At 41.1% G+C, this 25,341-nt stretch overlaps 1 protein-coding gene and 1 pseudogene across 3 annotated transcripts in view; both read left to right on the top strand.

Moving 5' to 3' along the window:
• USP54 (ubiquitin specific peptidase 54) overlaps positions 1 to 25,341 on the top strand; it is a 162,367-nt gene that overhangs the window by 44,594 nt on the left and 92,432 nt on the right. Inside the window, exon 1 of one of the 3 annotated variants that reach the window (XM_075534035.1) lies at positions 7,459 to 7,526. The exons of the other annotated variants lie outside the window; for them this stretch is intronic. The gene's annotated coding sequence lies outside the window, so the exon portion shown is untranslated. Of the gene's footprint in view, positions 1 to 7,458; positions 7,527 to 25,341 lie in introns of those variants that run through there. 3 annotated transcript variants of the gene reach the window in all.
• On the top strand, positions 23,520 to 24,952 carry LOC142428975 (ribosomal protein S6 kinase beta-2 pseudogene; annotated as a pseudogene).

The raw sequence follows: 25,341 nt of genomic DNA on the forward strand, positions 1-25,341 counted from the left end.
TGCCTTCAATGCATTTTGGATTTCTTTCTTCAGTATCATCAGTTCTTGATGATATGCTGCCTCTTGAAATAGTTGAGTGCCGATTAATTTTTAAAAGTAGCTGTGTTTATTCTTCCATTTCCTTTTGATGATTCCTGCTTTATTCAATATTTTGCCCGTGGAATCTTTTAGTATTGCAACCCAAGACTTGAAGGTTTCGGTTCTTTCTGATCGTGATATGATGAGCATGATCTTGCCTTTTGGGTTTGTAACTCCAGCTCTTTGCACATTTTATTACAAAGCTTCACTCTGCTTCTCAGGCTATATATTCTGTTCAGCTCTTCAACTTTCTTTTTTAAAAAATTTTTAATTTCAACTTTATTTCTTCCATCCACTTTACTTTCTAGTGAGAGCAAGTTGCAGAGTGTCTTCTGACATCCACTTTGGTCTGCATTTATTGAACTTGGGTAGTGTAGGGAATTGATTTAAATCGACGTGGGCAACGTTGAGTGTATTCTACAGAATTCAAACGGAACCAAAATAGTATGAAATATTCATATTGTAATTCTAATATTAGTGGAATTTGGAGGGTGAGTGGAAAAATGACTAAAATGCAAAAAAAATCATGTAACACATTCCTATATTTACACCATCTGGCATTAACTATTATTAATACCAGTTTTTCCCTCCTAATAAGACATTGAAAGTTGAACATTGAAAAAGAAGACTAAAAAAGAATTGGTACATTTGAATTATGGTGCTGGTGAAGAATATTGAATGTACCAGAGTGACAAACAGTAAAGCCAGAATGCTCCTTAGAAGCAAGGATGGAGAGACTTTGTTTCACATATTTGTGGCATGTTATCCGGAGTGACCAGTTCCTGGAAAAGGACATCATTCTTTATAAAGTATGAGGACAGAAAAAAAAAAAGCAGACCCTTGATGAGGCAGATTGGCACAGTGGCTGTAACAATATGCTCAAACATAACAATTGTGAGGAGAGTAGTGTTTTGTTCTTTTGCACACAGGGTTGCTATGAGCTGGAGCCAACAGCAACAAATGAACCATTATTCAAACAATTCTCGGAAACCCCTGGTAGCATAGTGGGCTATGCATTGGCCTGGTAACCACAAGATTAGCAGTTTGAAATTACCAGCTGCTCCAAGGGAGAAAGATGAGGCTTTCTACTCCCTTGAAGTGTTCTAGTCTTGGAAACCCACAGGGACAGTTCTACCCTGCCCTACAGGATCATTGTGAGTCAGAATCAACTCAAACTATATTCTCTTCCCACCATCTCCCCACAAGAAGTTCTATCTTAAGTCAGTCATATTTTTAATAATAGTTTTATTGGGAGTGCTTACAGATATAACATTCCATAGTTCAGTCCCATCAAGCAATATTTTACTCTTGTTACCACAGTCAGTTTCAAAACACTCTGCTTCTTCTTGACCTCCTTGACACCTGCGCTCCTAAGCAGTCATATTTTTAATCAAAGTAATACATATCCATAGTTTTAAAAATTATATAATATGCTTACAAGGAAAATTATCAGTCCCCTTATGGATTAAAAATCAATTTAGAGAAAACTAGAATCCTCACACTGAAGTAATAGACAACTTAATAAATGGAGAAAAGATTGAAGTTGTCAAAGATTTTGTTTTCTGTGGACCCACAGTCAATGCTCATAGAAACAGCAGTCAAACAATAAATTCCTTAATTGTATTAGGCAGATTTACTGCATAAGACCTCTTTAAAACGTTGAAGACAAAGAATGTCACTTTAAGAGTAAAGTGTGCCTGACCCAAGCCATAGTGTTTTCAGTTCCTCATGTGCATGTGAAAGCAGGGCAGTGAATCAGGAAGACCAAAGAAGAGTCCATGTGTTTGAATTAAGTTGTTGGCAAAGAATATCTAAAAAAATCTGAACTGCCAGAAAAATAAACAAATCTGCCTTAGAATAACTATAACCAGAATACCCATTAGAAGCAAGGATGGTGAGAATCTGTCTCATATACTTCTGACATGTTATTAGAGAGATCAGTCCTTAGAAAATGACATCACTAGGCCAAAAACAAGGCTCCTGGAATGGATGGAGTAGCAATTGAAATATTTCAGTAAGCTGATATATCACTAGAAGCACTCATTCATCTATGCCAAGAAATTTGGAAGACAGCTACTAGGCCAGCTAACTGGAAGAAATGCATATTTGTACTTGTAGTTGGATGATTTTATGCCCACTTGAATTTGCATGAAAGTGTAGGTGTGGAGTCTAGCCTCTCAATCACGTCACAACCTGCTAATACCTCCTTGGGGGCCTAGCCTTTTTAAAAGGGAGAAACTGGAAACATTTCCCTCTCTCACTGTCCCTTCACCTTCCTGTCTGCTTCCAGGGTGGCCTGTCATTTTCCTACCAACTTTGGATCCACTGGACTCTTCACCCACTGGCCTGTGATTTTACTGCATCCCTCTTCACTTTTCTGTGCGCTTGGCTTGTGGCTAGCTACATGAGTCTCAGGAGGGCCTAGCTGGCATTGGATCTATGGACTGAGTTGGACTGGGCTGGGCTGTCTTCTGGATGTAAAGTTGCTTCTTGATGTAAAGTTCTTTCTTGTACAGAGATGAGTGTCACTGCTTTAGTTTCTCTAGACAGCCCAGCCTAACACAATAGCCATTCCAAAGAAAGCTGACCTAGCAGAATGTGCCAATTATAGAACAATAGCATTGATATCACATGCAAGTAAAATTTTGCTGAAGATCCATCTAATAATGGTTGTAGCAGTACATTGGCAGGGAGCTGCCAGAGGTTCAGGTCAGATTCAGAAGAGGGCATGCAATAAGGGATATCTTTGCTGATGTCAGATAGATCTTGATTGGAAACAGAGAATACCAGAAAAAAGTTTACTTATGTTTCATTGACCATGCAAAGGCATTCAATTGTGTAGCTCATAACAAACTATGTATAGTCTTGAAGAATAGGAATTCCAAAATACTGCATTGTGTTCATACAGAACTTGTACATGGATCCAGAGGCAATGTGCGAAAAGAAAAAGGGAAGGTTTGAAGTAAAAACACTGTGCATCAGGGTTGTATCCTTTCACCATACTTATTGATGTTGTATGCTGAGCATATCATCAGAGAAGCTGGATTATATGAAGAAGAATGGCATCAGGATTAGAAGAAGGCGGCTTAACAATCTGTGATATGCAGATAACAGCCTTGCTTGCTGAAAGTGAAGAGGAATCAATGACTTGGAATTGACTCCAGGGAAATGAGTGGGTGTGACCTAAGCCATGGGATCTTCAATGACTTCATATGCATTTAAGAACTGGACAGTGAACAAAGAAGAGTGAAGAAGAACTGATGCATTTGAACCACAGTGTTGGTGAAGACTACTGAATGTGTTTTGGACTGCCAGAAGAACGACCAAATCAATCTATTGTGGAACACGTGCAGTCAGAATGCTCCTTAGAAACAAGGATGGCAAGACTTCATCTTTCTGTGTTTTGGACATATTCTTAGGAGTGACTGGTCCCTGGAGAAGGATATCATGATTTGTAACGCAGTGAGTCAGCAAAAAAGTGAAAGGCTCTCAATGAGATGGATTGTCACAGGAGACCTAGCAACGATCTGGAGGAAAAACAAGGGGACCGACAGTTCCGAGGGGACTTGGGGTGGGGGGTAGGGGGGTTAAGGAAGTGGTGTTAACAAACACAGGGACAAGGGAAAACATGGGACCCCAAATGGTAGAGAGGGGGGAGTGGCAGGCCTGGTGGGAAATGATCAAGGGTAAGGTTGCTTAGAGAAGAGGTACACTATAGCCCAGGTGGCGACGAAGCATGGTAGTAGGGCAGGAGGAAAGTCAAGGGAGATGGAGGAAAGAGCTAGGAGTCAAAGGGCATTTATGGAGGTCTAGACAAAGACATGTACATGCAAATATATATAGGAGGATGGGGAAATAGATCTATGTGTCTATATTTATAGGTTAAGTATTAAGGTGGCGGAAGGACCTTGGGCCTCTACTCAAACACTCCCTCAATGTATGAATACTTTCTTTTATTAAATTGGAACTCTATGATGCTCACTCTCCCGACACAACTGCTGGAGCCAAAGTGGGTGAACAAGTAAATGTGGTGAAGAAAGCTGATGGTGCCCAGCTATCAAAAGAGATAGTAACTGGGGTCTTAAAGGCTTGAAGATAAACAAGCGGCCATCTAGCTCAGAAGCAACAAAGTCCACATGGAAGAACACACCAGCCTGTGTGATCGAGTGGTCCCGAAGGGATCAGTTACCAGGCATCAAAGAACAAAAAATCATATCATTGACTGCACACCTCCATGATAGGATCACTGAAGACTAATGGGTGCATAAGCAAATGTGGTGCAGAAAGCTGATGGTGCCTGGCTATCAAAAGAGATAGTGTCTGGGGTCTTAAAGGCTTGAAGGTGAACAAGCGGCCATCTAGCTCAGAAGCAAAAAAGCCCACATGGAAGAAGCACACTGGCCAGTGCGATTACGAGGTGCCAAGGGACCAGGTATAAAGGCATCATGCAAAAAAAAAAAGATATATGTGTGTATGTATATATGTGTGTATGTATATGTGTGTATATGTATACATACCATATTAAATGAAGGGGGAAGTGCAGAGTGGAGACCCAAGGCCCAAGTGTTGGCCAATGGAGATCCCCTCATAGAGGGGTTTAGGAGAGGAGATGGGTTAATTAGGGTGTGAGGTAGTACCGATGAAGAACACAGCTTTCCCCCAGATCCTGGATGCTTCTTCCCCCAACTACCATGATCCGAATTCTACCTTGCAGGGCTGGATAGGGCAGAGGTTGTACACTGGTACATATGAGGGCTGGAGGCACAGGGAATCCAGGGTGGATGATACCTTCAGGACCAAGGGTGTGAGGGGCAATGCTGGGAGAGTGGAGGGTGAGTGGGTTGGAAAGGGGGAACTGATTACAAGGATCCACATGTGACTTCTTCCCTGGGAGAGGGACAGCAGAGAACGGGGTGAAGGGAGACTCCGGATAGGGCAAGATATGACAAAATAATGATGTATAAATTACCAAGGGCACATGAGGGAGGGGGAGAGGGGAGGGAGGGGGAAAAAAAAAAGAGGACCTGATGCCAAGGGCTTAAGTGGAGAGCAAATGCTTTGAGAATGATTGGGGCAGGGAATGTATGGATGTGCTTTATACAATTGATGTATGTATGTGTATGAACTGTGATAAGAGTTGTATGAGCCCCTAATAAATTGTTAAAAAAAAAGATGGTACAAGACTGAGCATTGTTTCGTTCTGTTGTACATAGAATCACTATAAATCAGACCCCACTTGATGGTATCTAATAACAACAACACACCTATGAAACAGCTTTATTAGCTACAATACACTGCCAATGTACAATTTCTTCTGCCTGTAGTCTTGCAGACTCCACAGCACCATTATCTCACCCTTTCAGTGAGACTGTATCATATATTTGTAACTTTTAATGTTTTTATTTTATACATATATTCAAACATTCAAAAGTAAGGAGAAAAAAGTTTTTTAAAAAAAGGAGAACCCACTTATACTCATTACTAACTTTCTCAATTGCTAAATTAATGACCAGTCTTATCTATAGTCCTACCTATTCTTCCCATCCAGTTCTTGATTATTTAGAAGTAAATCCCAGATATATTATTTCATCTCTATGGATGAGAATGATTATAACTTGTTTCCTATTCATTGACATTTAGCTTACTTTTGTTTTTATCCTCTAAATAAATTGTGTAGCTATAAATGCCACTGTGCATTTATCTTTGCAAACTTTACTAAAGCTATCTGTAAGGTAAATGTCTAGAGCTTGATTTGTTGGAACAAAGTATATAATAAGCATTCAGAATTTGAAGTTCATGGAGGGAGGGTGGGTGGATAGCAGGAACCGATTACAAGGATCTACATATAACCTCCTCCCTGGGGGATGGACAACAGGAAAGTGGGTGAAGGGAGATGTCGGACAGTGTAAGGTGTGACAAAATAATAATAATTTATAAATTATCAAGAGTTCATGAGAGGGGGGAACAGGGAGGGAGGGCAAAAAATGATGAGCTGAAATCAGGGGCTCAAGTGGAAAACAAATGTTTGAAGAATGATGAGGGCAATGAATGTAAAAATGTGCTTGATACAATGGATATATCTGTGCATTGTGATAAGTGTATGAGTCCCCAATAAAATGATTAAAAAAGAAAAAAAAAGAATTTGAAGTTCTTCCAAATTTATATTCCTATCAAGATTGAATGAGAATTTCCCCTTTCCACACCCTCACTTACACTGATTTTATCTGCCTTTAAAATTTTTGGCAGTCTGAGGCAGTGAAATGGTTTTGAGTTAGGTATTTTTAAAATTATGTATGAGATAGGATCTTTTTCTTTATTTTTAAACCTTTTATTAGGAACTCATACAACTCTTATCACAATCCATACATGTACATACATCAATTATATAAAGCACATCTGTACATTCTTTGCCCTAATCATTTTCAAAGCATAACAACTTAAGCCCTTTGTATCAAGTCCTCTTTTCCCCTCCCTCCCCGCTCCCCACTCCCTCATGAGCCCTTAATAATTTATAAATTATTATTTTGTCATATCTTGCCCTATCCGGCATCTCCTTTCACCCCCTTTTTTGTTGTCCATCCCCCAGGGAGGAGGTCACATGTAGATCCTTGTAATCGGTTCCCCCTTTCCAACCCACTCACCCTCTACCCTCCCAGTATCGCCTCTCACACCCCTGGTCCTGAAGGTATTATCCACCCTGGATTCCCTGTGCCTCCAGCTCCTATCTGCACCAGTGTACAACCTCTGCTCTATCCAGACTTGCAAGGTAGAATTCGGATCATGATAGTGGGGAGTGGGAGGGGAGGAAGTTTGTAGGAACTGGAGGAAAGCTGTATTCTTCATTGGTGCTACATCGCACCCTGACTGATTCATCTCCTCCTCTAGACCCCTCTGTGAGGGGATCTCCAGTGGCCGGCAATTGGGCTTTGGGTCTCCACTCTGCACTTCCCTCTTCAGTCACTATGGTAAGATTTTTTTTTTGATGATGCCTGATCCCTTCGACACCTCGTGATCGCAAAGGCTGGTGTGCTTCTTCCATGTGGACTTTGTTGCTTCTGAGCTAGATGGCTGCTTGTTCACCGTCAAGCCTTTAAGACTCCAGACACTATCTCTTTTGATAGCCGGGCACCATCAGCGTTCTTTGTCACATTTGCTTATGCACCCGTTTTTCCTCAACCATCGTATCATGGAGGTGTGCACCCAATGATATGATTTTTTTGTTCTTTGATGCCTGATAACCAATCCCATCGGAACCACGTGATCACACAGGCTGGTGTGTTCTTCCATGTGAGCTTTGTTGCTTCTGAGCTAGATGGCTGCTTATCTTCAAGCAATAGGATCTTTTTTGATGGTTATCTTTTTAGTTTTTCTTTCTATGTAGGTGTCTACACAAATTTTCTCCTCAGGGAACCCTTGAGGACTCTGTGCCAATGGTCTCTCCCATCTGGGTAATATACCTTTTCTTTCTCTTTTGTCTAAGAGTATAATAAATATTCTCTTTTAAAATAAAAAAGGGGGTAGCGGGGAGGGAGGAGAAAAATGAGGGGCTGATACCACCACTCAAGTAGAAAGCAAATGTTGTGAGAATGATGAGGGCAACAAATGTACAGATGTGCTTGATACAATGCATGTATGTATGTATGGATTGTGACAAGCGTGTATTGAGCCCTCAAGAAAATGATTCTTTTAAAAGTGAAAAAAAAAAACATGATTTTCTGTTTAAGAAAAGAAAATAGTTTGGTAGAGAGGACCATTCTCCTACGTTAGTCATTAATAACATGCTGTGATACCTTCCTTTTCCCTCTAAGTTTAAGTCTCATTAACAGAGGTAAGTGTCTTCAGTTTCCCTCCCTCTCCCTTCATCCCTCCCCTCCCCCCCCCAAAGAAGATGCTCATTAGCTTTCTGGTTTCTGCCCACACTGGATACAGTCAGAGTGTTTACCAAACAGAGGGTTTGAAGTCTGCTTCTGAGTAAGTACTCTAGGGAAATATGCCAAAAAAAACAACAGGAAGGATTTTACAGTCTTTTAGGGGTATATTTACAATTATTTAGCAAAGGATATGCCCAGCAAGTATCACTTCAGCCTGACTTGTTCATCTGTCCTGTGTAAGTGGAGTATCTGTTTCTTCTATCATGGACATATGTGTAATCAATACTATTGTTGGGGGCTTCTTGACTAGAACAATGATGATTGTACTCTGTCCTAATTTCAGTGGTAGTTTCAGAAGAGTAAGACTATTCTGACAGCCTGATTTTATTAGATATTCCTTAAAAGCAACTATTCAGAATCTCATACATACAGAATTAGTTTGCCAAGTATTTATTTGAAGCCATCCGGTTTCACCAGGTGGCAGCTGTTGTTATTTATTTATGGGACCTAATTTAAAACACTGATATCAAACAAAGAATGTCCTTGTTTTGTTTTTTAATTATTTTATTGGGGGCTTGTACAACTCTTGTCACAACCCATGCATCCACATTTGTGCATATGTTGCCATTATCATTTCTAAAACACTTTCTTTCCACTCGAACCCTTGCTATTGGCTCCTGATTTCCCCCCTCCCTTTCCCACCCTCCCTCCCTCTTACATTGACTGATGTCTCCCTTCACCCATTTTTCTGTTGTCGTCCCCCTGGGGAATGTCCTTGTTTTGTAAAACAGGAAAATGTGACTTTTTAATAGTAGATCTACCAATATACAATTCACATATTTTTACACTGTACTCATTTGAAGTACACCGTTCAGTAGCTTTTAGTACATTCACAGAATTGCACAATGATCACCACAACAAAGTTTAGAATATTTTTATCACTCCCCAAAGAAACCCTGCATATATCAGCAGTCATTCTCCATTTCTTCCCTCTCCTCCCAGCTCTCAAAACTCAAACTCACTGCCACTGAGTTGATCCTGGCTCGTAGTGACTCTCTTAAGACCGTCTGTGGGTTTCTGGAAAGGAGTATACTCATCTTTCTCCCTTGAAGTGGTTGGTGGTTTGAAAGCTGAACTTATGGTTCGCAGTCCGACAGGTAACCCCGTACACCATTAGGATTCTTCTTCCCAGTTCTAGGCAACCATTAGTTAAATTTTTATATCCATAGATTTGCCTATTCTGAACATATTTTATAAATGGAATCATATAATATGTTGTCTTTTGTGAATGGCTTCTTTTATTTAGCGCAATGTTTCCAAGCTTTATGTTGTAGCATGTTTCAATGTTGTATTCCTTTTTATTGGTGAATAATAATGTGTAATTCTTAAGGTCTCATGGGACATTAGGAGAATATAACATACAGTATAAGTAACTTTTCCCCAGATGATGTTTGCTGACGTGTGGTAGGCATCCTAGAAGTTTTCATTACTGTTAGGAAAAGATTGAAAACGATTCAGGAAACAGCATTGCTCCAAATGTAAATTGTTCCGGTAATGACTTACCACAACTTGTAAACTCAGTTTAGTTCTTGTGAAACCTTTTAAAAGGAAGTTTTTGCCTTTAGGATCTTTCATGTGAGCATACACATAATCATTCTGATGACAAAAGGCAATGTTAGCAAAACAGGGAGCGAACTGCTCTTTACCTTGTTTCTGATTTTAGTTGGTGGCTCTCCTGGACTTCTGGCATCATCACGCTCGTCCCGTCCTCCTTCTCCTACGTGCCTGCCCCAATATCTTTATCCCTTGGAGGAAGAGTCCCAGGACAAGAGCTCTAGAAGTGCACGCAGAGTGTCAGTGTTCAAAGGGGTTCTTTGCAGTTTGTAGCCTTCCGACTCATGCTGACCTCACGTACACAGAACCAAACACTACCCGATCTGGTTCCATCCCCACGATTGGCTGTGGTCAGACCATCATGATCCATCGAGCTTTCATTAGCTGACTTTCAGAAGTAGACTGCCTGCTCTTTCTTCTTCTTTTCTATTTTAATTATGTCTTAGCCTGGAAGCTTGGATGAAACGTGTTTATTTAGCATAATAGTAACATATAAGAATCTCCTGACATAAAGATGTTCATGAGATGTATTGACTAGAAATTGAACCAGATCTCTTGTGTGAAAGAGGTGAATTCTACCACCAAACTACCAATGTCTTAGGTTTAGGGTAAAAGTTATAAGAGTAAGGTTAGAAAAGAGATCAGGTGAAAAATGACAAAGATTTGGGCCACAAATGGTCTGGAAAATTTGGAGGCAGAGTGTCATGTGTAGAAGCCATTATAACTGGGCCTCATTGGTTTTCTCTCTCCATAAAAGAAGTAGCAGGTTCAAACTCTGTGTTCTGGTGCAATCACCTGGATAGTCTGTCTTGCGTATCTGTTTTAGAGAACATTAAAGCAAGAAGAAGCTGCTTCCCACATAATCTGTAGTGGGATTCTAACAGGTGGTTTGGCTTCTCTCCCTCAACCACCTCTACCACTATTACTTCTTTCTTTTTTTCTTAGGCATGTTTCTCCCTTGATTATGACTTAAATGTGCAGGTTTAAGGTTTAAATGAGGGTGAGAGTTACCTTTTTAAGACTTTGTTTTTGAGATTTTACAATTTTCTGTGAGACTAGCATGTATGTGATTCTGTGATCCATTTCAGAGATCCTTCACATTCTTCTTGCTGCCTAGGAGCTTTCAATTTAGTTGACTTTGTAGACCTCTGATTTCAGAGAGATGTTGGCTCAAGTTCACAGTGGCATAATACTATTTCAATCCATTTTAGATGTAATTGAATGAATGAATTTAAATAATTTTTATGCCATACTATTAGTAGTTCAAATAAGTGGCCCCTGCCTGTCTTGCCTGTTTTCTTAGAGAGTCTGTCTGTGTGAGAAATATACAAAAAGTTTCTTGGGTGGTTTTGCTAATTAAAGCTGTGGTTAATGGCCAAAGTTTCTCCAAACTGTGTCCTTACAATATATATATATATTTATATATACATGCTCTTTACTGAAATATGTATCTTCTCAGTCACAGTACACTTAAGTGAAGCAACCAGCTACTTCAGTATCTGTTAATTCATACTGTGCAGACCTCTCAGAATGAAAAGAAAAGGTAAAACTAGTTCTATAGAATTTACTGTTTTCTATCAATTTCTTTGCAGTCTTCCTTTCAGTTTAGAGACTAGAATCTTTCCTCAAGGTAACTGATAACAAATAAGGTAACAAATAAGGGTCCATCACTTAGTTGCGTTTTCTGTAACAATAGTTTAGCAACAACAGAAAGCCAAATCTACAGCCATCAAATTGATTCTGATTCATAGCATTTCTGAGGCTGTGAATCTTTATGGGAACATACTTCTCTCACCCAGTAGCTGGTGGATTTGAATGGAGGCCCTTTTGATTAATAGTCCAACAAAAGAGCTCCAAACTCCAATTTTGCAGCTAAATTAAGGTTTAAAAAGAAAGAAAGAAAGAAACAAAACAATAACGAACAAGAACAACCAAAAACCTGTGTGCCTACAACCCAGGGTTCAAATGGGACTGTTTCAAGTGCTTTCACTTATGTAGCCTCTTCCCTAACCAGCTCCACTCCAATCCTCTGTGGCCTCAAGAGACTTTTATTTTCCCAGTTGGCTTCTATTCTGGAGCCTCTCAGCTCCTCCTTTGCTGCCAAAATCAGCATTGTCATTAGCATTTCAGAAAAACAAAACAAAAACCCCAAACAAAATGGGTTTGTTTGGGATTACTCCAAAGGAAGGCATCTTGGTTTTCTCAGTGAAATCTTCTCTGTTGTTAATTTATGACTATTTAGAGAATCAAAATGAGCTTTCATTTGGTGGAACAGTCTGCTGACTCCCTACCCTGCTTGCTAGTGGCAACCAATATGGAAAGGCTGCATGTGGGATCTGATCAAGTCAGCCCTTTCTGCCTGTGTTCTGCCTGTTATCCTCCCTCTCCTCCAGGACGGCTTGGGGTTACTTTTACTCAAGTCTTGGAGATTGTTTTTTATCTGCTAATAATATTTCTATTTTTTTCAGAGACCTTTGTCTTTTGTAGTCAAAGGTAGGCATAATTATAACATATTCTCTGCAAAGTTCTTAGAAAATATGAGTTTTATTAATTTTTTAATTTAATCATAAATAACAGTTTTAATGCTTTTTGTCAGATGTTATTTAATATTTTTCATTAATATTGAAAGACTTTTTCTTATAATATAATCGAGTTTTGTGTCCCTCTTTGACTTAGTTTTATTGAAGCACAGTTTTACTGTTGTGACCTGTCATCCAGATTTAGAATCCCTAGATACCTATATGTGACATGTAAAACCATACATAGCATGTCATACTGCTTGACCTAGTAGTTCATATGAACAAAGACTCCTGGGATGCAAACTATAATTTCTCAATTTATTTTGAATAGAGAGGGGTCTGTGGTTGATGCAGGATTCTCTTGTGCAGCCGTAAAGTTAAGGAATAAGATGATTTATACAAGGTGGTATGTACCATAAGGAAGTTTTTTTTTACTTTGTTTATAATAAATTATTGTATTGGGGGCTCTTACAGCTCTTATAACAATTCATACATCAATTGTATCAAGCACATTTGTACATATGTTGCCATCCTCATTTTCAAAACATTTTCTTTCTACTTGAGCCCTTGGTATTGGCTCTTCTTTTTTCCCTTCCTTCTCCCACCCTCCCACCCTCATGACCCCTTGATAAATTATAAATTATTATTTTCATATCTTATATCATCCCCTGTCTTCCTTTACCCACATTTCTGTTGTTCATCCCCCTGGAGGGGTGTGTGTGGTTATACATCGATCATTTCTCTCACTTCTCCCTCCACCTTCCCCCTACCTTCATGGTATTATCTGTCCTGGATTCCGTGTTTCAAGAACTCTTATGTGTACCAGTGTACATGCTCCAGGCTAGCTGGATTTCTAAGGTAGAACTGGGGTCATGATGGTGTTGGGGAGGAAGCATAAAGAACTAGAGGGACGTTTGTTTCATAGGTGCTATACTGCACCCTGGCTGGCTTGTCCCTTTCTTGTGACCCTTCTGTGATGGGCTTTGGGTCTCCACTCCGACCTTCCTCGTTTGCAATGATATGATATAATTGTTTGTTTGGGATCTTCTGATGCCTAATACCTGATCTCATCGTTGACACTTCATGATCACACAAGCTGGTGTGCTTGTTCCATGTGGGTTTTGTTGCTTTCCAGCTAGATGGCCGCTTGTTTAATTTCAAGCCTTTAAGACCCCAGACATTATGTCTTTTATTGGTTGGGCGCCATCAGCTTTCTTCACCATTGCTTATGCACCCATTTTGTCTTCTGAGATTGTGTCTGGAAGGGGAGCATCATAGAATGCCAGGTTAATAGAACAAAGTGATTTTGCATTGAGGGAGGACTTGAGTAGAGGCCTAATGTTCATCTGCTACCATGATACCTAACATATAAATATATGTACATAGGCCTATATCCCTATTGTTATATATAAATATATTTACATGTATACCTTCCTATGTTTATACCTCTGTAAATATCCTTTGCCCCCTAGTTCTTTCCCTATTTCCATTAGGAAGTTTTACAAGCAGTGGTTTCTGAGGGACTTCAGAAGAATTTTACAATCTGTTAGCGAGAGCTTTCTCCATGGGTCATCTCCCTTGAGGTATGAGAAGTTGCGTTGTAACTAGGAATGAAGTCCTGGGACTGCTTCAGCATGCTAGTTTTATTTCACTCATTCCACAGTAGATATGTTCCCTTCTTGTTGGTGACTTGGAGAATGTAGCCTTGAAAATGGTATGCTCTTTTTTGGCATTTAGCTTTGATCAGCACAAATTCTGTGTTTAGCACTTTGACATGGCACTACTATTCCATCTCTACCCAAAGACTTGAAAATCATAGTCAGAATGTTAATGAAGAGCAAAGAAAAAAGAAACAATGATATCTTTCTTTTTTCCTTTCTCTGATTTTGGCATTTCCCTAATATCTCTTTTTAGTTTTGCATACTGTTAAAGTGTAAGAGCTTACTTAGTTTTGACCACTGGCGATAGCTGTTTAACTTTACCAATATATCTTAATTAGTGTAAGACTTAATAGAATCTGCTAAGAACCAGAGTTCCTCCATGTTTACCCTGAGCCCACCCTATAAAGTTCTGCCCCCGGGTTGACCCTGTGAAATGTTCTGCACAAAGGGTGGGGCGGAAAGGAGGAACTGATTACAAAGATCTACTAATCTCCTCCCTGGGGAACAGACAACAGAAAAGTGGGTGAAGGGAGACACTGGACAGGGCAAGATATGACAAAATAATCATTTATAAATTATCAAGGGTTCATGAGGGAGGGGGAGCGGGAAGGGAGGGGGAAAATGAGGAGCTGATGCCAGGGGCTTAAGTGAAGAGCAAATGTTTTGAGAATGATGAGGGCAATGAATGTACAAATGTGCTTGACACAATTGATGTCTGGATGGATTGTGATAAAAGTTGTATGAGCCCCTAATAAAATGATTAAAAAAAAGTTCTGCACAAACAGCAAAGAACATGCCTTTGTCAGAAACCAGAGAACCAAGGACAGTGATGACCAAGAAGGAATCAGTGAACCATGACTGCTGACTAAAAATGACTACCTGGAGTTCTCATGACACCAATTGATCCAGAAGACCTTAACCTGTATGTTTTACTCTAGAGGGGCCAAGCCAATTCCTCATTTCTGTACAGTATATATGAGCTCCAGGCTGATGCATGCTATAGCGTCAGCCTGAGCTGATATGCTCTTCTATCATAGCCTGTCTGCACCCAGGTGAGAAATAAACTTTGCTGTTTGCAACCTACCTGGCCTCTTGACTGAATTGAGTCTCTTCTCTGGAACTTACATTTATTTATTTATTTGGTAAATTCATGCATAGTCTCTCAACCTGTTTGGCTAGGAGTCTGCTGTTGAATTTTGTTTTTTTAAATCAGTATGCTTATAAAATAACTCATTGTTTTGAAATTGGGAGCAACACATAAAAGGGCATGTGTTGGACTTCTGGGGACTTTGTGCACTGCCTACAAATGCAGCGGTCTTGGCCGAGTGACCTCTTGTTTGGAGGTGGGCTGACCTTGCTGCTTTTTCCTTTGTGAGACCGTGTGACTTTTCCCTGAGAGGGTGGTAGAACCCTTTCTCGCTGCCCTTGAGGTTGAGAACCTTCGTGATCCCAAGTATTTTAAAATTGACTGTCTAGGTTCCTGCAATTCAGTGTGCAGAATTATCTCCTTTAATAGTGTGACTGTAGTTTAAGACCGTTGAAGGGGCTTGCCTATTAAAATTAATTGATTTAGTCTCGTTTCCAGGCTGGAATTCTGAATTAAATTTTCAAGCAATGTCATTGTTTTGGTTATCTCTAAAGCCTTGTAAAAGTGCCTTTTAGAGGGCTGGCCCTTCTTTGGGAAGGAGCTGCCACCCTGCAAAACTTATTGTTACACTGCTGACCTCTGTGATCAGGAATGCCTCTGGAGGAAACAACCTTATAATTGTTTTTCTTAAGCCTCCAGTGAAGTCTGTGATGTATCCCTTCAAGTTACTTTTGGCTAGTTTTGTAAGTGTACATTGTTTTCATTTAATTGGAGGCTCCATCTTTGTAGCTTTATTATGAATTGTCAGTACAGAATTCCTGGCAGGTAGTAAAAAGAATTGCCCTGCTCCCTGATATATCCTGTTCGGCGGGAAGCCTTTGTGGTTTAGATTCACAGTTTCCCATTGTTGCGAGCTGCCTGTCTCCTCCCTCTGTACCCTTCCCTCCCCACCGCTCTAGCTCGTCCCTTGTCCCTCCCCATTTCTCTATCACTTGCTGCGCCATGCCCTTGTGATTGCTTGAGGTCTTTTGGGGGAGGTTGAGTGTATTCTCCCGTAAGTATTATACTTGTGTTAAAAGTGGGTGGTGGAAGGATGTTGCCTTTGTGAAGTATTTCTGTTCACTTTGGAGGTTTATACTTTGAAATTGAGGTTGTAAGATTCTCTTCACTTTCAGGAGGCTGCTGACTGCCTGTTGTTTCCACTCATGTTTTCTCTTTCAATCATTAAGATTTGGAAATTTGATTTTCACCACAGACTTGAAAAGCCATTCTCTTAGAGTTCTTTGTTTGTTTGTTTCGGCTTTAGAAATAAAAGTCAGGATTGTGATTTACTGTTTTAAATGTCCTTTAAATAAATGATTACTTGTGATTTTAAAAAAATCCTTAATTTTAGTATTAATATACTAGCAAAAACAATAACAAAGAAAAGAACGTATTTTATGACTAAATTGAAAAATAACATTTACCCCCATAATGATTGTATTCTTTTTTCCTATTAGCAGAATAATGTTGGCAAAATTCACTAGAATTTGACAAAATGTGAGTTTGGGGAAATTGTTTGCTGAATACTCCAGGATGACAAATGCTTCTGGGAATTTGCTTTTTGTGAAGTTAGATAGACTTGTTCATTAGCACCTGTTAGAGGTGTGAGGGCCATAATCCTTTTGAAAAAAATATATTTGATGTTCAAATTGAGGCAAATATTACTTTCATAATTTGCTTTGTATTTCTTTGATTCTCATCTTAGATAGAATGTTTGGTGTGTGTGTGTTTGGATACTGGATATATAACACCAGTTTTTCGTGTAGTTGTAAGTATCCCAAGCAGTATTATTATTGAAAAGTTTTGGTGTTTTTTTTTTAAATGGTAGTAATGTTAGGAGAAACTTGTTTTGGGAATTTTATTGCTGTTCAATTGAATCACTTATTCAACTGACAGTTGCACTTATGTAATGACTTCCTGAGCTCCTACTATGTGACAGGTGCTGGGTGCTTTGGTCAGTGCTTGTATTCACTTCTTATTTCCATTATAACTTGCTAGACAGATATCCCACTAGAAGCAGTTATGCGTAAGTAGAAAGAACTTGAGGGTTGTTTTTGTTTTTCCTTTGTAGGAAAAGAATCTCGATTTGACAGGTTAATTGTGAAAATCCAAGGATATAATGTGTGTCCAGTGCTTACCACATTTGCTGGTGTTCACTAGATGATAGTTACCATTATTGTAATTGAAAGAGCCAGAGGAAGTAAGTAACTGGCTGAAGGTCACTTAACTGTGAGTAGTAAAGCTAAGATGTGAACTGACCCAAGCCCTGGAAGTATATTTACTCCTGAGTATTGCCAAGACCGTTTGAATAAATTTCAGCAGATCCCTGCCCATCCCTCCACTCCCACCCCCACAAAAGAGGAATTCTTTATAGATGCCCTTTTTCCCCTGTTACCTTCCCGTCATGTGCTTGCTCTCACACTGGAGTTGCCTGTACCACTCAGTACCAGTGTTGTGACAGAAATGAGTCAAGCCAGTGCTGTCAGTGGCTCTCCCCTCCTCCCTGCATCCCCGTTTTCCTTTGTTGATAGAGCCGTCAGGCTTTCATTATTCAGTTCGTGCTAAAACAATTTGAGTTTAATGATTCCTAAAGATATTGTTGCAATCAAGTATATAAACTAAAAAACCCCTAGTAATTTGTTTTCAATTAGGGGGAAATATCTGGCTCTGAGTTATTGAATGGATTATAGAGCAACTCTAAGGAACCCTGATGGCATAGTGTCTAGCACTGAGCTGCTAACCACAAGGTCAGCAGTTTGAAGCCACTAGCCAGCTTGCAGAGAACCATGGGCTTATCTCCTCCCATAAAGATGTACAGTCTTGGAAATCCAAAGGGGCAGTTCTACTCTGTCCGATTCGGCCATATGATTTGGGATTGACTTGATGGCAATGAGTATAGTTTTGAGTTTGGAACTCATAGTTATTGCTTTACTTTCCATGTCTAATGAATTACTATTGATACTCTTTCCTTTAACCACTGCATGATGGTTACATGCTGGGCTGAGATCCTCAAGGTCAACAATTTGAAACCAGCCACTCTGAGTAAGGAAGACAGGACTTTCTACTCCCATAAAGAGTTAGTCTTGGAAACTCATAGGGGCAGTTCTACCCTGTCCTTTAGAGTCTTTATGAGACAGGAGGTGGATGGCCGTGAGTTTTTGTTTTGTACTGTGTTTGGTTACTGGTTTGGTGACTTTGTAAAGATAGTAAAGAAAGGAGGTGGTATTTGCTCTACTGGCCCCCAAGTAGACTATCTTTCTTCCAGAGACCTTTTTAAAACAACGTTATAGAATTGATATGATTGAGTCAGGTGATAAGAGAAGGTGATAGGAGAGCTGACTGTAGATCCTAAAACTGGGTTATCTCTAATCTGAAACGTGGAGTTTGATTTCACAAACTATTCTTTGTTTTCTTTAACTAGGGTGAGGCTTCTTTTGAGTATAAGACAATGTAACTTTCTACTTTGTATTATAATGAAGTACCGGTGTACTGAGTACTAATTAATGAAGTTCCTAGGAGCCCTAGAGGGTGCAATGTTTTTTGTTTTTTTTTTTTGAGGGTGCAATGTTTAAACTAACTCTCACTCCCTAAGAGAAAGATCTCTTTATGGCTTCTACAAAGATTCCTCCTTAGAAGTACTATGGGGCAGTTCTATTTTGGACTATGAGTTGGGGTTGGTTTGACAGCAATGGGATATTGCTATTGTTGTTCTAAAGACGTTCCTTAGCGGGAGAGATTAGTCTCAATTGGGGGGTGGAGGTGGGGAAGCATATTTTAAAATATAGTCTGTTAGGACATTAATTAATATAAATGACTATTCCTTTTTGATAGAGTATGATTATCATAACTCTCTTTCTATAAGTTACGAGGATTATGGCTTCTTCAAACTTTTGCTGTGCAGGAAGGATTGTTGTATTATGTAGGACTGAGAAGGACAAGGGTGCGAAAGAGGATAGTAGTAGTTCTTCTTGGGAACAGAATGCACACAATAAATATTTTTGTGTGTGCGTTTTAAAGAATTTTATTAAGAAGGTTTTTAATTCTTATTTAATTTTTTATGTATGACAGGTAGATTTTCAGTTATTATTTTCTTGGTCTTTGTTGGCATGTGGGGTAAAGAGAAACAATTTAGTAAATACTGCCCTGGTTCCTTGTACCGACTTGGAAATTTGGATACATTATTCTATTGAATTTTCACAATTTCAGTTTGTTTTGTAGATGAGTAAATGAAAAACTTCACAATACTAAGTAATTTTCCCAAATTATAGCCTAAAAGTGATGGAACTAGGACTAAAATGAAAGTTCATCTTCTTCATCATTATCACTAAATAACTATTGAACACATACCACATACGAGGCACTGGTTTGATTATAGGCTTATGCATTATTTGATTTAATTTTTATGCACACCCTAGCATGGTCAGCAGTTCAAAACTGCCAGCAGCTTTGAGGAAAAAAGACTGGGCTTTGTACCCAATAAACTGTCTGGGAAACCCATAGGGTGTCGCTATGAGTCAGCATTGAGGGTGTTGCTACGTTTGTGAGATGTTGTGTTAAACCGGGTAGACTAGAAAAACATTCAGTGGCACTCATATATGTGTAAGAGAGAACTTTATGCTAAGAAGTAATTATATATTAAGCAAACATCTCAGTCCAGATCAAGTTCATAAGTCGATTACTAGTCAATAAATCTCTCTTTAGACTCACACAACATGTGCAACGATGCAAAATGCGGGAAGATCACAGGCTAGTGATTATAAAGTCTTGTGGATCCAGAGCATCTCCAGGGTTCTCGCAGATCTCAGCGTGGCACCACCGGGCTGGCCACAGGGAGGTGAAAGCAGAGAGAGTGTGTGTGCCTGTCTCCAGGGAGAAAGAGGAAGAGGCCAGCCTCGGAGGGCCATATGTCTTGGTTGCCCTCTAGTCAAGCTGTACGACCTGATTGACAGGCTAACATCCTCTCATATGTCCCTGTGCTAGCCATGTTTGCACAAACCCCCTATCACAGTTGTTATGAGGTCACACAGTACTGCTACAAAGTTATAGGAACTTGTATTGTATCAAATTGTGAAGCTATTGTTTCTTGACTTATTCTCTATCTATGTCTAGCTGCTTCTGAAGGTGGCATTTCTGATAGGTCTCTCAAGTGGATAACACCTGGGTTCTTGGCTTTGCATGAGAAAGAATTCACACTGAAGCCCGGCTTGTCATCCAAGTGGGTCCTTTTATAAAGGATGGGAGACATTTCAGGTTTTTCAGTCCCAAAGGGTACACACTATTTCAGGGAAGTGTGCTAAACTACGCGGAAGCCACGCTGGGGCCCACAACCGAACACGGGCATCCTCCTGGGACTCCATGCCCACATGTGGTGACCTGATGCCAGAGAGCAAGCGACATGGGCCTGAGAACAGAAGCTGTTGAAGGAAGAGGCTGCCTTTTCCCTGCCAGGGTAATTTAAACCTCCTGCTGGGTAGGCGGGTGGAAAGTATTGGTCAACCCCCATGGCTGAATTAAGCTCATTTGGATGGGGTCATGAGCCTGGCCTAGTTTGGGCTACCCAGGTGTAATGCCTGACTTTGAGCAGGCCCAGTTAAAGTCTTTATGAGTGGCTAATGGTCGCCTGATTTTCTTCCCAACCTCCTGTAGGGGGCCTGGGCAGGCATGGGAGGGACAACCCCCTGTCCCTGTCTGGCTACCTAACATGTCCATCTCTCTAATCTTTCCCCAAATGGTTCTGCTTCTTTGATTTACACCACGTCAAAACTAAAATTGTGTTCCTTTGAAGGATTCTTTGATCTGCTGGGGCAAGATCAGGGATGTGGGGAATGGGATATGATTTCCAAGTGAAATTGTCATAGGACAGTCCTTCTTATCCTCAAAGAATGCATTGTCATGATGGAAAAAATTTCTCAGCGTAACCTTCCTGGGCTTTTTCTTACCAATGCAAATTTCAATTTTCCTAAAACTTTTATTAAAAGAATATATCAATTTTTTTAATTCCCCACCCCCCTCCAAGAATATATCAATTTTAATAGAAGAATAACGTCTTTTATTCTTTGGAAAAATCTATCAAGATAACTCCTTGTAAATTCTGAAAAGTAGTCCCCATAACCTTCTGACTTGACCTCTCTTCCTCGAATTTAACCATTGTTTTAACTGAACTTCTGTTTTGAAAGCACTATAATGAGACTAAGACAAGTGTGTTACTGAAAAAATCTGCCTGCAACTGTCCACTGACTGGAGAGGCATGTTTAGACATTGTGTTAGTTTGGGGAGACTAGAGAAACAAATCCATGGACACACATATGTGTATAAGAAAGAGATTTATACATAACAGCAATTGAACATGGGGCAAACATCCCAGCCCAGTCCAGATCAAGTCCATAAGTCTGATATTAGCCCATATGTCTGATATCAATCTTTAAAGTCCTCTTCAGACTCACGAAACACATGCAATGATGCCAAATGTAGAAGATCACAGGCCAGTGGGTAGAAAGTCCTTGGATCCAGTGTCATTGGAAACATTTCAGCCCTGGCAGGGGTCTCTGCATCAGGGTGGGTCCATTGTCTATCAGATGCTATGTCTCCTAGGGAGTGAGCAGAGAGTCTCCCACCTCCAAGGAGGAAATACCAGATTTCCCAAAATTCTCAGAAGGCCATGCCCACACAGACGCCTCATTGGCTATGATCCAATTAACAGGCTAGACTTCACCCCTTCACTCGTAATCCTCTCAAATTGGCAATTATATAACTACCACAAACATGCTTTGTTCTGAATAAGGAATGCATGCATAAACTGGAACATTAGTAGTAATGCTATTTTGCTTATCCTTGCATTATTTCCATTTTACTATTGAGGTACCCAAGACATAGGGAGACGCAATAAATTGTCCTGGGTGGCAGTGCTGACAGATAGTAGAATCCAGACTCATCTACTTCACAAGTAGGGATCCCTGAATTGTATAACTCACATTATTTCTCTGAAATTAACACTTTTTTATTCCACTGCGAGCCTGGTGTCCCCTAAAGTTTTACAGTGTGGTTTACCCTACCCAGGGCTACTCTCTGAACCCATATGTTCTTTCTACTACCATACTGCAAAAGTCAGTCAATCATCTATATAGCTCTGGATCGGTGTAAGGACAGCTTAAGTAATCAGAAGGAGTACTTAGGTTGTTCAAATAGTTAACACACTTGGCTGCTCACCAAATTGTTGGTGATTTGAGCCTATGCAGAGACACATTGGGTAAAAGGATTGCTGATCTACTTCTGAAAATTCAGCAGTGTCTCTCTGACACATGTGGCATCATTAGGAGTGGACATTGGCTCGAAGTTAACTGGCTGTTGTTAAGTTGGCTGCAGGTGCCATTTCTTAGTTCTTGTAATTTGCCCATCATAACATCGTGAAACATATTTTCTTGTCCAAATGGTTTCTGACATTTGTTGTGACAATTTTTTTAAATCCTTAAGTAGGGAAAATAAGACTTTGTCTTTCATCAATATACAATTCTATCCTGTTGTACATGACGTAATAACTTAAAGCTGCCAAAGTCCAATCCTCAGGAAATTGTTTGAGCTGAGTCACTGTATTCACTGGGGAGTTTGAGATAACCAGCCCATAAATCAACAAGTAGCGTTTTTTTATGATTGTAGATGCTTATCTCTTTTAGTCCCAAGTTTAAATCAAAAGCAAATATTGTTTCTGTTGGTTTAATCTCCGTTGGAAAGACTTGTTAGTAGTATCTCAAACTAGATAGAGATATTTAAGGCATAGGCGCCCTCATGGTGTAGTGGTCATGAGTTGGGCTGCTATGCAAAAAGTCAGCTGTTTGAAACCATCAGTCACCTCCACAGGGGAAGACCAGGCTTACTACTCCCATAAAGAGTTAATCTCAGAAACTCACAGGGGCAGTTTTACTCTAACCTGTAGTGTCGCTGTGAGTCTGAGCTTAACTGGATGTTAGAATTGGTTCTTGAAAAGTTATCTCTTCAAACAAAAGTTTTCTTTCAATTAAACTTAATAGTTTACTGCCTAAATAGGTACTCCTATGGAATATATCATACAATGTAGTACTTGTACACAAATAACTGTAACATGATAACTCCACTGCTTTGTAAATCTTTACGGGAGCAGACAGCCTCATCTTTCTCCTGTGTAGTGGTTGGTGGGATTGAACTGTGGATCTTATGGTTAGCAGTCAAACACTCACCCCAACAGGCCTTGATGGAGAAAGCTAATAATGTGATTGAATCTCCCTCCTGTGCCCCATGCAGTGGAGTCCTGAGGAGGATGCAACAAATTAGGAGAATGGAAAGATGAGAGAGGGAGAAGATTTGGGAAAGCTTTTGAAGGATGAGTTAGTAGGTTAGGTACTTGGTGGTTTACTGCAAGATCAGCAGGTTGAAACACCCTCCCCCGCCAGTGGCTCTTAGGAGATGAGGCTAGATATGGTGGTAATGCCCAGTGACTCTTAAATTTTCTGTAGATACTAGTTATATTTAATTCTATCTCAGAAACTAGGAATTAATCTTATTAGAAAATAGGTAAATATCATAAATATGCAATGTAAAAGCTATAATAATGAATTTGAGTTTATAAGGAAAAAAATCTGGCAAAAGAAGCCAATGACTAGAGGGCCGCCAGGCCATGGCAGCCATGTTCGACCTGGATCTGGAGACCGAGGAGGGCAGCGAGGGCGAGGGTGAGCCAGAGCTCCGCCCCGCGGCCTGTGGGGCACTATGAGGAGATGGAGCTGACGGAGACCAGCGTCAACCTGGGTCCCGAGCGCATCGGGCCCCATTGCTTTGAGCTATTGCGTGTCCTGGGCAAGGGCGGCTATGGCAAGGTGTTCCAGGTGCGAAAGGTGCAAGGCAGCAACACGGGAAAAATATATGCCATGAAAGTCCTGAGGGAGGCCAAAATCGTGCGCAATGCCAAGGACACAGCGCACACTCGGGCAGAGGGAACATTCTGGAGTCTGTGAAGCACCCCTTCATTGTGGAACTGGCCTATGCCTTCCAGACGGGCAGCAAGCTCTACCTCATCCTTGAGTGCCTCAGTGGCGGTGAGCTCTTCACCCATCTGGAGTGAGAGGGCATCTTCCTGGAGGACATGGCCTGCTTCTACCTGGCTGAGCTCACGCTGGCCCTTGGCCACCTGCACTCGCAGGGCATCATCTACCGGGACCTCAAGCCTGAGAACATCATGCTCAACAACCAGGAGCACATCAAGCTGACTGACCTCGGGCTCTGCAAGGAGTCAATTCACGAGGATGCCATCACCCACACCTTCTGTGGCACCATCGAGTACAGGGCCCCCGAGATTCTGGTGCGCAGTGGCCACAACCGGGCTGTGGACTGGTGGAGCCTGGGGGCTCTGATGTACGACATGCTCACTGGATCGCCACCTTTCACCGCGCAGAACTACAAGAAGACCATAGACAAGATCACCAAGGGCGAGCTGGTGCTGCCTGCCTACCTTACCCCTGATGCCCGGGACCTCGTCAAAAAGTTTCTGAAGCGGAATCCCAGCCAACGGATCGGGGGTGGCCCAGGGGACTCTGCTGATGTGCAGAGACACCCTTTCTTCCGGCACATCTGCTGGGATGAGCTCCTGGCCTGGCGCGTAGACCCACCCTTCAGGCCCTGCCTGCAGTCGGAGGAGGGTGTGAGCCTATTTGATAGCCGTTTCACACGGCAGACACCGGTGGACAGCCCGAAGACTCGGCGCTCAGCGAGAGGGCTAACCAGGCCTTCTTGGGCTTCACGTATGTAGCACCCTCCGTCCTTGACAGCACCAAAGAGGCCTTCTCCTTCCAACCCAAGCTGCGCTCCCCGAGGTGCCTCAACAGCAGTCCCCGGACCCCTATCAGCTCCCTGAAGTTCTCCCCCTTTGAGGGGCTCCGGCCCAGCACCGGGCCCTCCAGAGCCAAGGGAGCCACCTCTTCCGCCCCTCTTGCCTCCGCCCCCATTGCCACTCCCGTCAAACACAGCCCCACTCCCCATCCGGCCACCCTCAGGGGCCAAGAAGTCCAAGAAGGGCCGGGGGCGCCCTGGACACTAGGATGTTGGAAAGGGAGCCCCTCCCTGCAGACTCTGATGCCCATAGGACCCTGGGCCCATGGGGGCACTTGGGGCATGTGGAGGAGGGGAGTGGGTGGTGAATGTGTGTGTCTTTGCCCCATGAATCATGATGTGGAGGGCCACAACTGCAGGGGGTCTCTGGACTCAGGGCAAGCCGTAAATCCCACAATTAAAGTACAAGTCAAGGCAAAAAAAAAAAAAAAAAAAAAAAGAAGCCAATGACTAAATTTAAAATTATTTATTTGGTTAAAAAAATTTTTTTATTGGGGCTCATAAAGCTCTTATCACAATCTGTACATACATATATCAATTGAGCAAAGCACCCTTATACATTCGTTGCACTCATCATTCTCATAATTCACCTTCCACTTGGGTTCCTGGAATCA

The sequence above is a fragment of the Tenrec ecaudatus genome, chromosome 16 (assembly GCF_050624435.1).
Source record: "Tenrec ecaudatus isolate mTenEca1 chromosome 16, mTenEca1.hap1, whole genome shotgun sequence".
NCBI lineage: Eukaryota > Metazoa > Chordata > Mammalia > Afrosoricida > Tenrecidae > Tenrec > Tenrec ecaudatus.